Source organism: Apium graveolens, unplaced genomic scaffold, assembly GCF_009905375.1.
Source record: "Apium graveolens cultivar Ventura unplaced genomic scaffold, ASM990537v1 ctg1623, whole genome shotgun sequence".
Classification (NCBI taxonomy): domain Eukaryota; kingdom Viridiplantae; phylum Streptophyta; class Magnoliopsida; order Apiales; family Apiaceae; genus Apium; species Apium graveolens.
In genome coordinates this window covers 43636-57021 of record NW_027417332.1, presented here as the reverse complement: position 1 = coordinate 57021, position 13386 = coordinate 43636, and positions in this window count along the sequence as shown.

Below are 13386 nucleotides of genomic sequence, written 5' to 3'. Positions count from 1 at the left end.
AGAGTGCAGTGCTTTGCTGCAACAAAAATTACCTCCAAAGCTTAAAGATCCAGGTAGCTTCATCATTCCTTGCACCATCGGTAAGTTATCTTTCGACAAATGCCTGTGCGATTTGGGAGAAAACATCAATCTAATGCCATTGTCTGTTTTTAAAAAGTTGAATTTGCCCGATCCAAAGCCTACCTACATGTCTCTATAATTGGCTGATCGTTCTATTACATACCCATGAGGCATCGTGGAGGACGTGTTAGTAAAGGTGGATAAGCTCTTCTTCCCTGCAGACTTTGTCATTTTGGATTTCGAGGAAGATAAGAAGATTCCCATAATCTTGGGAAGACCTTTCTTGGCTACAGGCCGTACCTTGATAGATGTGCAGAAAGGTGAATTTACTATGAGGGTGCAGTATCAGGATGTGACATTCAATGTATTCAAGGCAATGAAATTCCCTATAGAAGACGACGAGTGCTTAAAGGTGGATTTGATTGATTCTGCGGTAACTTCAGAACTTGATCACATGCTAATGTTTGACGCCTTAGAGAAAGCCTTAGTGGGGGAATTTGACAGTGACGATGAGGATGGCAATGCGCAACTACAATATCTAAATGCTTCTCCTTGGAGGCGAAAGCTAGACATGCCATTTGAACCTCTTGGTAACACTGATCTCAAGAATGCTGAAGGAAAGCTCAAACCATCTATTGAGGAAGCACCTACTTTGGAGCTTAAACCATTACCTGAACACTTGAGGTATCCTTTTTTAGGTGATGCATCTACTTTACCTGTTATTATTGCATCTGACCTTTCAAGTAGTGAGGAGGACAAGCTCTTGAGGATTTTGAGGGAATTCAAATCGGCCATCAGATGGACTATAGCAGATATCAAAGGGATCAACCCTTCGTACTGTATGAATAAAATTCTGCTAGAGGAAGGTAGTAAGCCAACTATTGAGCAATAGCGAAGAATTAATCCTATCATGAAAGAAGTGGTGAAGAAAGAAATTCTTAAGTGGCTAGATGCATGAATCATATATCCTATTTTTGACAGTTCTTGGGTGAGCCCCGTGCAATGTGTACCTAAGAAAGGAGGTATAACTGTGGTAGAAAATGAGAAGAACGAGCTCATTCCCACTCGAACAGTCATATAATGGAGGGTATGCATGTATTACAGAAAGTTGAACAAAGCCACGAGGAACGATCACTTTCCTCTTCCATTTATTGATCAGATGCTTGACAGGTTGGCTGGTCATGAGTATTATCGTCTTTTAGATGGCTATTCGGGGTATAATAAGATTTGCATTGCACTAGAAGATCAAGAGAAGACTACCTTTACTTGTCCATTTGGCACGTTTGCTTTTCTCAGAGTTTCGTTTGGCTTATGTGGTGCACCTGCCACTTTTCAGAGATGCATGATGGCTATATTCTCTGATATGATTGGAAACAATGTCAAAGTGTTCATGGACGACTTCTCCGTCTTTGGACATTCGTATGATGAATGTTTGAATAATCTTCGTTCGGCGCTCAAAAGGTGTGTGGAAACTAATTTGGTGCTCAATTGAGAAAAATGTCACTTTATGGTGCGAGAATGCATTATTCTTGGGTATAAAGTCTCTAGCAAGGGTCTTGAGGTGGACAAAGCCAAGGTGGGAGTCATTGAAAATCTTCCACCACCTACTTCTGTGAAAGGAATCCGTAGTTTTTTGGTCATGCGGGTTTTTTATCGGCGTTTCATCAAGGACTTCTCGAAGATATCTAAGCCGTTGTGCAACTTGCTTGAGAAAGATGTGCCTTTCAAATTTGATGATGAATGCTTGGCGGCATTCGAGACTCTCAAGAAGAGTTTGATAACTGCACCAGTTATTACGACACCTGATTGGACATAACCTTTTGAGATGATGTGTGATGCGAGTGATTATGCAGTGGGAGCAGTTCTTGGGCAGCGCAAGAATAATCTTTTACATGTGGTCTACTATGCTAGTAAGACTCTAAATGGAGCTCAAATGAACTACACCACTACTGAGAAGGAGCTCTTGGCTATAGTCTTTGGTTTCGAATTTTTTTGATCTTATCTGCTTGGGACAAAGGTGACAGTATTCACTGATCATGCTGCCATTCGCTATTTGGTCTCAAAGAAGGATTCGAAGCCTAGACTTATTCGTTGGGTGCTCTTGCTATAGGAATTTGAGTTAGAGATCACGGATCGAAAAGGTACTGAGAATCAAGTAGCTGACCATCTCTCTATATTGGAGAATCCCGGTTCGACTTCACAAGATAAGACATTGATCAACAAATCTTTTCCGGATGAGCAGTTGTTCACAGTTCAGGAGGAAGAGCCATGGTTCGCAGATATTGTGAACTATCTTGTCAGCAATATATTGCCTCCTAATATGAATGCAGCTTAAAAAAAGAAGTTTCTGCATGAGGTGAAGTGGTACATGTGGGATGAATCATATTTATTTAGACATGGAGCTGACCAGATCATCAGGAGATGTATCCCATTCTGTGAGACGGAGGGGATATTACGAGACTGCCATTCCACAGTTTATGGTGGACATTATGGTGGTGAAAAGACGGCAGCTCGTATTTTACAAGCAGGTTTTTTCTGGCCTACGTTGTTTAAGGATGCGCATCAGTTCGTTTTAAGGTGTGATCGTTGCCAAAGAGTGGGGAATCTTACTAGAAAAGATGAGATGTCTTTAAATGTGATGCTTGAAGTCGAGGTCTTTGATGTGTGGGGAATCGATTTCATGGGACCATTTGTCTCGTCCTGCAATAATCAGTACATCATGCTGGAAGTAGATTATGTCTCGAAATGGGTAGAAGTCAACTCTACCGACGAATGATGGAATTGTAGTGTTGAATTTTATCCATTAGCAGATATTCACAAGGTTTGGAACGCCACGGGTAATCATAAGTGATGAGGGGTCGCATTTCTACAATCGTAAGTTCACTTCTATGATGCAGCGCTATAATGTGAATCATCGTGTTGCTAGTGCCTATCATCCGCAAACGAATGGTCAAGCTGAAGTGTCTAATAGAGAGATCAAGCGCATTCTGGAGAAAGTTATTTGTCCGTCAAGGAAGGATTGGTCTTTAAAGCTCGATGAAGCTGTTTGGGCTTATAGAACAGCATACAAGACTCCACTTGGGATGTCCCCGTTTCAACTTGTTTATGGTAAGGGATGTCATTTACCCGCGGAGCTTGAACATAAGGCTTATTGGGCGTTGAAGAAGTTGAACCTTGATTTAGATGCAGCTGGGAAAAAGCAAATGCTTCAGTTAAATGAACTTGATAAATTTCGACTTCAAGCGTACGAGAACAACAAAATGTATAAGGAAAAAGTAAAAAGGTGGCACGACATGAAGCTATCTCTTAAGTTATTCGTGCCAGGGAAACAAATTCTTTTATTCAACTCTCGCCTCCGACTTTTTCCTGGAAAGTTGAAATCAAGGTGGTCTGGACCTTTTATTGTCAAAACCGTATTTCCACATGGAGCGGTGGAGATTTTTGAGAATGATCCGGGCCAAGCATTCAAGGTTAATGGTCAGAGATTGAAGCATTACTATGGGGACACGGCAAACCGGGAAGTGGTTAGTGCCGTTTTATTGTCGACTTGATCGAACTCCTCTACGTCAAGCTAATGACGTAAAATAAGCGCTTCTTGGGAGGCAACCCAAGACTTTAACCTTTAGGAACCTTTAGAAGTTAGTACCATATCAAAAAAAAACCAAAAAAATCAGAAAATTGGGTAGAAAAAACTTTTTTCCAGAAACCCCTTGGGCGCCCGCTCAGGAAAGCTGGGCGGCCGCTCAGGATACTGGGTGCCCGCTCAGGAAGGCTGTGCGGCCGCTCAGGACCCGACTGTCAGAATTTTTTTTGCCTTATAAAAAAATTCAAAAAAAATCAGAAAAACCCAAAAATAAAATACAAACCCACAAACCACGATTTCTTTTACACAACGCACGTTTTATCTCCCACAAACCCCCACTCTTACTCTAATTTTAACCCTAATTCCTACCTTATATATATACACAACTCCTCCATATACACTCCCATATACTTTCAACTTGAAAACTCTCTCCTACACTCAAAACACAACTCTTAAACACTTTTTCTCAGTTTCAATGGCACCTAAGAGATCCCGAATCTATTGATAGCAGCAACACCGTTCCTACTGCTGATTCTTCGAGGGGAACTGATGCGAGACCTCGTTTGATGGATAGGGCTGCTGAGGAGGAGTATACTAGGCTTCTGGCTAAGCCGATTTTGAAGGAGAGGGGATTTTTACGATCAAGGAGGGATGGTGAGTTATTACCGATGATTGTGAAGAAAGGGTGAATTTCTCTTTGTTAGTCACCGGAGGCGGTTCCAATGAGTGTGGTTCGCGAGTTTTATGCGAACGCCAAGGCTGAAAAGAATGGGTTTACTGTTGTTCGTGGGCTTAATATGGATTATGAGCCGGAGGCGATTCGCCGTGTTATTGGGCAGCGACAACGGAAGCCCACAGAGGAGAATTGGAATGAGAAGACACCCGAGGATTTTGATTTGGATTTGATTGTGGCTACCCTCTATCAGCAGGGCACGGTGTGGAGGTTCAAGACGGGATCTAATGATTATCGTTCTTTTCCGGCGATTGTGATGAATATGTATGCCCGTGCATGGAATGCCTTTATTTGTGCTAATATTTTGCCTACTTCGCATGCACATGAGGTTAAAGTCGAGAGAGCAAGGTTGTTATAGGGGATCTTGAATGAGGAGTATTATGTGGACCTTGGGGAGTTCATCTACCAAGGGATTTTGAAGTTTTTGAGGGGGCGAAGCACATGAACATCCCTTATGCATCTAGTGTCACGAAGCTGTGCAGAGCAGTGGGAGTTCATTGGTCTTCTCACGAGCAGCTGCAGATGCATGCCGCTCCTATTGACTCAGCGACTCTGAATGCGATGCCGTAGAGCATGGTTTGGGATATCGTCTTCCAGGAGGATGTTCAGCAGCTGGTGCTACCATGGCTAGGCTCAGTCAGGGTCATGATGAGGCAGACTCTTCTAGAGTCCAGGAAGATGCTGGGATGGCTGATGCCCAGTATAGGAGGCTATCGAGGAGGATGGATGCGATGTATGAGTCGGAGAGAAGGTTCGCTCAGGAGCTCACCCTTGCACTTGGGACTGCTTTCAGAGGCCTTAGAGCTGACATCCAGTGGCCCGTTTTTGGTGAGGACTCTGATTATCCGCCTCCTGACACTCCACCCTCTGAGGGTGATGATGATGATTTCTCCGAGTAGGTATACCTTGTGTTCTTTTCTACTACCTTCACTGGGGACAGTGAAGATTTTAAGTTTGGGGGTGGTAGTTAAGGAATATTTTTGTGTGTGTGTCATGTAGTTACATATTCATGATAGTTTAGTTCATATAGTTGCATATTTTTTCCATATAATAGTTTTTTTTTATTATTTTATAGCTTTATTTATCATGTCATTTAGCTCTGCATATACCATGATCCCTTTTGCGTTACTTTACCGATTGATTTGTGATATTGATGCAAGTGTATTGATAGCGTTACAGTGATGATTGAGTCTTGTAGGTTGACATGCATGCTAGAAACACTTGTAATTTCACTAAGTCTTAGAGTATACTTAAGGACTAGAGGGTTGTCATGGTTTGATGGTTTTTGAGATTAATCTATTGATAATGCTTAGAATTTATGATAGACTCTTAATGATAAAAGGCATGAAAAGAAAAAAATTGGAGTAAAAATTGGAATTCATTGCTAATTATGGCTAGGCGTCAAATGGCTAGTAGTCGGCTCGTATTTTTATGCGAGTAGTCTAGGGTTGAGCAAGATGGAGCGAAACGCACTTGCTCAAAAATTTGAAAAAAAGAGAAAAAATAGAAGAAAAAAAAAGAAAAGAAAGAGAAATAAAGAGTTAATGCATAATTGATCACGAGTGGGCTCTTTGATATTCGAGTTATTAAGTTCTTAGGGGACTTTGTGCCTAGTGACCTAAAGCTTTTATAGTCTTGGATTCGCTAACCTAACGCTCGCTAAATATATGCCATTGCATAAGTCTTTTGTGGACCTCACTCATTGCACGGTCAATTAAGCATTTGTTGTGTGTTGAATAAAAGCATAATTCCGTACTAAGCTCCAGTGATCTTGCAGTGTTATAAGTCATTTTATGCCAAAAATTTATTCTTCGTATAATCATGTGATTTCCTTGAGGATAATCGAGTTATGATAATTGATCTAGTTTCGAAGCATATCTGTTAAGCATCCACACACACCACGTTTCTAGTTGTATGTTAGTTTCAATGATTTGATTGATCTTTATTCGCCTAATTGCATTTGTTGAGATGTTATGAGTTGGTTGGTTTAGTCATTGTGAGGGGGATCGCTGCATTTCATGTAGATTGCATTCATGCATGTTTTTGTTTTATTTTGAATCTGTGACGCTTGAGGACGCATCGATTTAAGTTTGGGGGTGTGATAAGTGGCATTTTATACCACTTAGAACGTCTTATAATGGCTTGAATTGATGTCTTGAAATCAGGTATTTTGTGTATTTGATGCATTTTTCTAGTGTTTTTGCATTTCAGGGTATAACTTGCGTATGTATGAAGAATTCATTATAAATAAGCCTAGGGAAGTGTTGGCATTGGTTGTGGGAAGTTAGGAGCCGAACGCAGCAGAAATCGGGAGCAGAATGAGAAATTTTCCGGTAGCCTGCTGGGCGCCCGCTCAGGAATGCTGGGCGACGACTCAGGATGCTGGGCGCCCGCTCAGGAATGCTGGGCGGCCGCTCAGGGGCGATAATTTTAAATATTGATTTTTTATAATCCTTATTCTGTTGGACTTCTGAGATGGCTGGTTCTTGTGGGCTTCTATATAAGTAGTTCTCAGAGACATTTCACAAAAGCGTGGTATCAAGCAAGGAGAAAGGAGAGAAGGAAGAAGACCGTTTTAGCACATCGTAATGAAGAAGATGAAGCATACGTTTTCTTGTGATTCTTTTATTCGTTGTATCAGTGGATGCTAGTTTTCTTTACTTTAAACCTTATTACTCTTGTGATGTACTCTGGTTTTAATAAGTATTTTTATTAGTTTATATTATGTGTTATTATCATGTTTTCATATGAACCCGTGGTGACAATGAGTTCTATCATGGGCTAATCGTGATCATGAGGTCGTAACGGATTTACTATGGATTTCTTTAGTTAGTTGTTTAATACCTTAGTGTGTGATGATTGTATCATATCTAGCATAGGTTGCGCTTATTCGTCTTATGTGCGTCGCGTACATATAAGATAGGCTGTTAATCTCTTGTGAAGCGACGATGGATCTTGAGGTTTAGAACTTTCCATGCTAGCATAGGTTCATGTATGAGTATGCATGATTAGTGGGTAACTCTAACCGTTTTACTTGCCCTGTGTAATCATAAAGAATAACTTGTGCTTAAATCGTTATGTTGTCAAATTTTGTAGACATATAGGGTCTCAACATAATGATGCCTATTCAAATTCTATCTTAATTGTGGACATTTGGTAGAATGGTAATAGTACAACGAAAGTTGGCTTTTATCAGTTTCGTGCTGTTCGATTAATATCATCACCATTTCATGCTAAGGGTAATAACGATAACTATTGAAGGAAGTAGTAATGAAGTTATGATCTCATGTGTGTTTAATATTGATTAATTCAAGTGTCAATTAAGTGTTTAATTCTCATAGTTAATTGTAGTTAATAATTAGTTAATCAAATTTAAGTGTTATAATTTTGACATTGAGAAGTAATCATACAGTGGTGAGTAAGTATTAATTGAACATAATTAGTCTGAGTCTCTGTGGGAACGAACTAGAAATTATTCTATATTACTTGCGAATGTGTATAATTGCGTGAATTATTAGCGCGTGTTTTATGCCTAACAGCATGCTGTCAATTTTTGTTAATATTTTTGGGGCTTTAATTCCTCAATTGTTAATGCTTGACACTTTGTGTAATTGACTTGAACAAAAGCTTCAATGGAGTCTGCAGTATTCAATCTTATTGAAGACCTTGATCAATCGCTACCAATTGGAAGATTAAGGCTAGAGTAACTAGGATGTGGACCAGCGTTAGCTCTGAGAATGGATCAGTCAAAGGATATAATGTCATTCTGCTTGATGATGATGTAAGTCTTATGTTGTAAAATTTTATTATGGTATTACGTAAAATCCTACCTTCTTTTGTATACCAAATGTAACACCCTTTTTTGTTTTAGAATAATCACGCCCATGCATTTGCTTATCCCAATATTTGGAATGTATTCAAAACTCCGGTGATTGAAGGAGGCGTTTATGTTTTTGACCAATTTTCTGTGAAAGATGCTGTCAGTAATCTGAAGCCTGTACAAGCTGATATCTGCATCAGATTTTCACAATATACTACGGTCACCGTCGTTGAAGACGATGGCATGGTTCCTGCCTACAAATTTGAGGCCAGCAAATATCAGCCACAACAACAGGCTGAATTTGCTCTAGGTGACCTTAATATAATACTCTTTTGGTTCAGATTATTAGTTTTTTAAAATGCGTACCTTAATATTTCACTGCATTTTATCTTTCACTAAATTAAATATATTGCTCTGTTTAATTTATATGTAATTGGAGTTATTGAGGATTTTGAACCTCTAACGAAACTTGACACAAAATTTGGCATGTGAGACATTGTCAAATTCAAGATTTGTGATTCCAGGTTTGTCGAATGTATTAATATTTATCCTGTAATTATAATTATTTTCTGAGTCCGCCTCTAATGTGGAAGTTGTATATCCTGAAATATATGTTCATTTTTCAATATAGTAATCAGCATAAAGTCAGTGTTTGGGGAGATCTTGCTGTGTTGGCCAATAACATTTATACTAAGGAACTCCAGTCTCCAGTCATTGCAATAATAACGAGTACAAAAGTTACAACTTTCATGAGTAAGTTCTCTTTAACTACTTAGTATAAATGACCTTGACACTATACAACAATTTCCTGAACTATATTGCTTTGATTTAGATACTGTGCAGATTGGTACTTTGCCATCTCCAAAATTGTACCTCAACCAAGATGATGAATCTGTGACTGATATGAGGATGAGGTACTACAACTAAGAATTATAATAATTACATAATTATAGCACGTTTGCATGTGTAATAACAGTTGATATAGGAGGCTGAGTTAATAAACATCAATGTTTACCTTTGTAGGTTGAAGGAGGGATATTTGTCAAAGAGAGAAAAATATCTTAAGGCGGCAAAATCTGAATTTGTTCAAACCTTTATGGAAATAATGACATTAAAGGATCTCAATGAAAAACTGACATATGATGACTTGAAGGTTTTATAACCTTTATAAAATTTGCACGACACAACCATATTGAATATGATTTATTTTTAAATCTGAACTTTTTTCACTTCAAACAGAAAAGGATATACACCACGTTCTCAGTTTTTAAGGTGGATGAGGATGTAGCATGGTGGTTTTACAGTTGTAACAAATGTCAACAAGAGGTAGAGCGGCTTGACATGAGATTTCGATGTAAAATTATCCTCGCATAATTTCGGGTGCCCCTAAAAGGTAGAACAAATTAGAGTTATATCAAAAATTTATTATGCTTTACTCTGTATTAAAGTCAACTTTCAATACTTATCACATAATTCCTTATAAATTTAGGTTTCGTATCATGGTCCTTTGCCGAAGATGATACATTTTCATGTAATGTTATGCTCATGGACCGAGCTCCAAGAAGGATTGTTGGCACAAGTACAACAAAAGCATATAATGATTTTGAGAAGGTATAAATTCATTACAACAAAGCAGATCCAATGTAATGTTCTAAATTTTCAATTAAAGTATTTAATAATAATTATATTATTATTATTTAAAGTATTGATTTTGGTTCTTGACGTAAGTCTGAGTTATATTATTATTTGATATGAATTGATTGGTATAAATATATTAATAAGTACCTATAGTTCTATAATTTTTTATGTTGTTTTGGTCATATTCTAAGAATTTTTAATTTGATAAAATTTGCAGGAGAAGTAATACAACAGTTTATCACTCAATTATTTTACTTGATGTTATGTACGAAAGCTGGATTAGATTGGTGTTTAGCATTTATGAATTTCGTTTTAAATAATGACCATTATCACATTGTTATCATCATATTCTATCTTTCAAAACTTTGTTTTCCGAAATTGATGCAAATAAATTTTGCAGATTGGACAAGTTTTACGTACTATGATCCAGTTTCTTTCAATTTCCAGAATTTCTATAATAATTTCCTTCAATACTTTATATCATTATTAAGGATTGCTTCATATATTTATCTATGTAATCCGGTACTTAGATTCCTGTTTTTAGTTTTCTTTAATTCTATTCGTTTTACAAATTATTAAACTTAAGATATAAAAGATTGACCAAATATTTATACTCCACAAATACTCAATCAAACTTTTCGATAAACATACGATAAATTGTAAACATACGATATTATTAAACTTTTCGATAACCAATTATTAAACTTATGACTCTATATTTTTTGGTAGTTAATCAGAAATTGTAAACATACGATAAAACAAAATAATTTCTAACTACTCTACAAAAATATAACAACTTAAACCCAGTAATTCCAATAAAATGTTCCCGAATCAATAAAGTAGTTACACAACCATAGTAAATTAACATGTTAGAAAAACATGATGAGAATGAGAAATAGTAGTCTAGTAGTCTGAGACATTAACAGAACCGAAAAAACATAGTCTTAAAGCTGCTTTTATGGGAAAAACATCTCAAGGCCTGTGTGGGAAAGTCACCAGAAAAACTACAGCCTGATATTCTTCTAACAATTGAAATACAACTGTTTCATGTAATGATATCTCATTGTCTTTAACAAACTGATTCCAACCACTTGAAAACCTAAACATCTTCCCCGATTTGACAACATCGACATACCAACTCCCGGCAGCAGTTCTCAAATTTACCATGTCACCAGCTATCCATTGTCCATTTGGTGATTCAATGTAGCTCGGGATATACTACAATATACATGTAAAAAATAAGTACAAGTCAAAGTATTAAAAAACAGAGCAACTGTTCAATAAAATTTTATAAAATATTTTCGTACCACTCCATGAGATGTGTTGTCCACATTGGATGCTGTCATGACATGGGTAAAAGTCATGTTCTCATTATTGTGAACATCAACTTCCAGGTTAACAGGAAGTTGAACAGCTTCATCATCAATCTCTATTTCTGACTCTGTAGTATAAATAACATTAAATTAAAAAAAATGAATATGTAAGTTTAAAATTAATTACATGCTTTGTATAGTAGGTATAACCTGAACTTTCGGAATCTTGGTCAAGCATCATTGCTTCCACATTTGAATTATCAAATATCATAACAAAAAGTTTCCTTCACAAAAGTAGGTAAACAAAACTTTTTCAGTCTCGCTCAAACCATATTCTCGCACAAGATCTTCAATACCATACATCTTTCTCTCAGTTTTGGAACACGTTCTTTCATATCGACTTTCATTTCTCATGTAGAACTGGACTTTAGGTGGTAGCAGCTTCCCAAATGCTCTCCAGAAATGTGCAGGAATTGGCTATCAAAGATTAATAAAGTACCAGCTTTTACATTTTACTAATAAATGGATAAATTACTAAAGTGCACAGAATTATAGGCTCTGTACAAGTGGATATGGCCGATAATACTGTAATCTACTTTTTTACCTAAATATCAGAAACATAAAATAACTGACTTCGACTGAAAATAGTGTTCTTACAATTTCTCCATTTTGAAATACAGGATTGTTGAGAAACACCAGGAACTTCCATTCTATTCCAGTCATTAAATTTAAAAAAACATATCATTCATAAGAAACTTTATTTTTATTATAGTAGTCCAACAAGAGTTTTATGAAGTTTTTGTATAGTACCTTGATCATCGAAAGTGCCGCGTGAAATTGTCCTATTCTTGAAGTATATAACCTCGCAGAGGTCATCCTTCAAACAATCCACAAAGAATTTCCCAGAGCCCTTATAAGAGTAAATAAAAGTGGAACCCAACAAACCCCGACAATCAATGTTAAACTCTTTCATGTGACAGAGAGACTGTTCCGACTTCTTGAAATTCACATAGCTTTCATGTCCATTAGCAAGTACAAGAATTACTTTACTAGGAATAGATTCTCGAAGACTATTGACAAAGTTATCAGGTAGTTTCTGGAAATTGACAAATTTGTTTTCACATTAGTACTTTTAAATCATATAATATCATTAAACTCTTCAGGCATGCAATAAGATTAAATGATAGTAGAATGCACATTACCAGTATAGTAGTAAAATATACCATTTCACGAAGGTCTCTGTCATCACGTGGGAGAGTTACAAAGAACGATGGATTTTCCTCGCTAAAGTACCTAAGCTGATTTAAAGTTGGATAAAGAGCACACATAATATGTAGAGTTAAAAATGATGAATATACTATAGTACATTACAAGGATTGATAGTGAATTTTAGTTTACCATCTCTGAATCTTTCAAGGTTTGCATGTCTGCACTACGGAAATCAGTATTTCCACTCATATCTGCAATATAAATAGGCAATATAGCTCTTATGAAATTACAATGATTGTATATCAAAGCCTCTGTAACACTATCATCTCCTAATTCATCTAAAAAATAGCAAGACTGTTCCGATATTTACTTTCCAGAAAAAATGTACTAAATCAACTGTCAATTAAGTAGCAAGAATGAGGAACACATTCAAATCATTATACCCATTGCAACAAACTAAACTTTGGAAATCAGTCTATGGTATCACGACTGAAAAAAACAGAGTAGAACAAGTATTCACTATTACTAAAGCCATTGTATTCACCATTACTAAATTATCAAAATTCTACACCGAGTATAACAACAAGGACCGTACAATTACAATAGAGTATCACATATCAAATGACTTGGTCATGACTTTAAACAAAATAAAAATCTACAATTGTGAATTCATATATCGAATTCTATATACCTCGATGTTTACTACTGCTAAAAGTAAAAATCAATTTTCTCTGCTTCTCACATTATGCGGAGACTACTAAAAAAATGATAAATTCGGCACCGAGTATAACAGATAATGTACAATTGAGGAAGAGTGTCCCATATCAAATTCCTTACCATGATTTTAAACAAAAGGAAAAACTACAATTGTGAATGCATATATCAAATAGAACATACCTACATGTTTACTACTCATAAAATAAAACATCAATTTGCTCTGCTTCTCAAATTATGCAGATACTATTATCTATAACCCAATCTGATTAAGTCTTTACATGCATCAATTAAGATCAATACAACTTGAATTACA